We start from the raw sequence: 4,267 nt of genomic DNA, 5'->3' as shown, positions 1-4,267 counted from the left end.
TACGAAACTTTAAAAGTAACGTTCTTGGATCTTCGGTATGTCTTTTGTTTTCTCTCTGGTTATTTTTCGGGAGCAAATAATTGACCGATAACTAAGGAATTATTAGGCATATGGAAGAATTGTCACTAATGATATAGAGGCAGCGAAGGAAATTGCGTTGGGAATGCACTTGTAGCTGAGATGGAAAAGCTAGGAAATCACTTTCTAGTTGAGAAAGTTGCAATGGACTGGGCAGCGGCCAAAAACGTGATTCGCAAGAATATGCTGCAGATCTGAAAACTGATTGGGACTGTAACATTTAAAGAATTAAACAAATCATAGATCAAATTTAGATAGAATAAATTTCTTATTGTATCTATGATATTGTTTTGTTAGAACAATATTTTATACTTTTATGAAATGAATAGAGAAGAAGCATCGTTATCAATATATATATTGTATTTTTCCTTTTACAAAACACTCTTACCTTGTAGTGCAACTTACCATTTGTATTTCCTTTCGATTTATAGAAGATTCACAATGTTGGTAGCTTCTCATGTTTTTGAGAAAGTTCTTTCTCTCTTCCTAAACCTTATTGTTATGTATCAAGGCCTAAAGCTATCGATACACATAAACAAATGGTTGGATCATCAACATCCCTCACTCTCTCTGCCTTCAACTTCGATAATCTCATCAATTAAGTAGTTTCCGTGAAACTCAGCTCGAAAAACTATCTTTTATGGCACATGCAGATTCTCCCATTAATTCAAAGCCTCAAACTAATGAACCAACTTACTTAGATCTGCACAACAACACTAGATATGTGGCTTGTAAATGAGCTTGACCACATTTAAAATATAAATGAACATAGCTTGAATAGATTATTTAGATCAATTAAGCTCAACTCGTGTTCAAAACAAAATTAAATGAACTGAACTTGAAAATTTAGTACTATGCTTGGCTCGGCTCAATTACAGCCCTAATCACCACCGCTCTAATTAAGGCCCCAATTAATAATTGTACGATAGAGATTCTTTTTTAAAAAAATATTTTAAGGATCTAATATGGTAAAAAGTTAATAAATAATATCTAATTAAGGCCCCTAATTCTGTAATAGTAATTACTGAATTCATATTCATAGAAATTCTCAACATTCATAAATTTTTGGAAAGTCTTTCATTTTTAATTTTTTTGAAAGTCCAATGTGCATAATTTTCTCCAACATGCATAATTTTTCTCCGACGTCCATTTGAATTAGAAGAATGTGAAAATTTTTCGAAGTGCATAAAACTCCAATTGTTTGCATTGTGCATAACAAATAGAATTACGACATCAGTAACTTTTCAACGTTCAATTTTTTTTCATATCATATCCCACTAAATTACTTTGTAGTTTTCCATTTTTCTCAACACTTTTTTCTTTTAAGTCTTATTATCTCAGTTCCCAATGGGTAACTCAATCGGTTGGGGATCACACTCTTGAAGTATAGGTCACTAGTTTGAATTCATCTCTCCCATTTCCTTTCCCTTGTGTAGACATGTCAAAAAAAAAAAAAAAAATTCTTATTATCTCATGCTCTTAAATCAAGTGATAAGATATTCTATTTTCAATAAGTAATAATAATAAAAAAAAAAAAAATTTAAGGGAAATTTTGCATATCAAAGAAAGTGTTATAATTGACATATTGAATTATATAAAAACCCTTGATTCTTTTGTAAATGCATGTATCTTTATTGTACTTAGGGGCAGAGCTAAAAATACAAAGAAAGAGCGAGACAAGAAAATCTCTGAAAAGTTACAGCTCGACTGGACTTCAATGTATTGTGTGGAGTGCAAGAGTTTGGTCCTCGTCAAGATGTTGCCCAAGACTACTTGACCAAAAAAAAAAAAAGTAGTTGGGTAGCTTGGGGCAAACGTTTCAGGTTGGACTTTGGGCAAGTCCAATAAACCCTTCATTTATCTTATGAAAGCTACCACGGATAACCCAAATGGGCTGAAGCCCAATGAGCCCATCATAATATAGTATGTATTTTCTTTTCCTACCAAACACTTTCGGTGCATGCCAATTAATGTTGAAGAATATTCTACTATTATAATATAATGCTCTTGCTAATTCCATAATACACAAAAAAATAAAATAAAATAAAAAATCAAACACTTTCAGTTTTGGCCCATCAGAATATTTTAGAATTATCTTTTATGTTAGGCCTTTATTCAATTTCCTTATCTTATTTGGTCACCTTACCTTGTTTACCACTCCCTAATTCCTCTATAACTATAATACAATGTAGGGCTAACAATTTTGGATATGACCCGTGAACCAAATACGAATCCAACATAAAATTATAGGGTTAGAATTAAAGAGTCTGACTCGTTTAATTAAATAAGTCATATTAAGGTTGACCTATATGTCAAAATTACTAGCAATTTTGACATGACTCGCAAACTCGACATAAACCTAATACAAAATTAAAAGGTTAGGGTTGAGGGGTTTGACTCGCTTAATTAAATGGATTGAGTTATGGTTAACTTATATAATCTTATATTCATATCTTAACACAACCTAAACCCCGGCTCGCAAACACGAATTGTCACCCCTAGTACAATGTAATACAATTTAAGGCTTCAATACTAAATATGTAGTTCTAATTATGATTTTTTTTTTCTTTTTTTTTTGGAAAACTTTACTTTGACTCTCTGAACTTCCACCAGATTTTACAAACCCCTCTCTGAACTTTCAAATCTCTTATTTTGGACCCCTGAACTTTCAATTACTCTCAATTAGAACCCTTCCGTAAATTTTAGCAGTTAAAAATATAAAAAAAGACCAAAATGTTCTTGATTTTCATTTTTTTAAATAAAAAAATGTTTTGAAAGTTGAAATTTTATACAAAAGTAAGGGGTATAAACATCACAGAGTCATGAAAAATCTAATGATTTTGATCCACATCGATAAGAATGAAAGTCGTGTTTTAAAATTATATCTGAAAGCCTGAAAAGAAATAGAATCAGAAATGCACTCTAAATTTACCAAAGTGTTTCTTCTTCCCTTATTTTCTTTTCCATGTTTTCGCCTCTTCTCACTACTTCATATATATATATATATATATATATATATATATATATATATATATATATATCTTTGGTCATAATTATGCTCTTTTCTATTTCTCTTTCTTTGCTTTCTCTCTTTTTCACTACTCTATATATATATATATTACTACACCATGCAAATCCTAAGACGTGAAACCTTTCATTCTTTTGTCTTTATGAACAGCTGCTTTCAATTTACTCCAATGGCAAGCTACTTCCCATTCCCAGATTTGCCGCCATGCTAAACAAAGAAAGCAAAACACATGAAATGTCGTTTAAGAAAGTCAAATAAATAAATAAATGCAAATTGATTATTTAAAGGTGGTTGCATGCAGCACATGGCCAATTGTAATATTTCTTCGTGCTATTTATAAGTCAACGAGGGTTGAATCATTCAAAATAATTATGATCTGTTATCTTCGTGCAGCCATGCTCTACAAAAGAATATAAATTATATTTTTATTATATAATTATTTTATAATGTTAAGGTAATCTTTAGACAATGTTTTATTAAAAAAAAAAAATTAAAGATTAGTTGGAATTGTCACAACAACATTGTAAAATAATTGTATGATAAAAATATAGTATATAACATTACTCTCTACAAAAACAACTAGTTCAACTTTACAAATTAATGCGTAAATTGATCACTTTCACTTCAAAAGACTAGTCAAGCTCTAATTGGAGTACCATTAAGGGCGGCAGTTCAATTGCCCAAAAAAATTTCCGAAGTGGTTAGATAAACACTAAAGCATGAGTTCGAATTCTACAATGAGAATCTTCATGCCTGATTAATATAAACCACATTGGTTCCTATGAGTAATTCTAAAAGTTAATCTTATGAATAATAACCTTACTTGGTTCCTATTGATGCCTTAATAGTGTTGGGTTAGGCTATGACTCAATTAGACTTGAAAAAGCGTTTGCAGTTCCCACTGTCTAGACCTATCTTCTGTGGCTTTGCTTATAAGGCTTAGTTTCATCTAATAAGAAACCAATATAAAATTTAGTACTTATAAACTTTTTTATAATCCATTCAATAAGTTCTTTTATAATCCATTCAATCTATATGAGCTAACCATCATCTCAATACGGGATTGAGGTGTTCCTGTTACTACAGAATGATTGGTTGATGGGTGCAATGACATGACCTATAGATTATAAAGAATATCTGGATCTAAGATGGAGGATTTGT

The sequence above is a fragment of the Corylus avellana genome, chromosome ca7, assembly GCF_901000735.1.
Source record: "Corylus avellana chromosome ca7, CavTom2PMs-1.0".
NCBI classification, from domain to species: domain Eukaryota; kingdom Viridiplantae; phylum Streptophyta; class Magnoliopsida; order Fagales; family Betulaceae; genus Corylus; species Corylus avellana.
The sequence above is the reverse complement of the archived record's forward strand: the minus strand, read 5'-3'. Positions refer to the sequence as shown.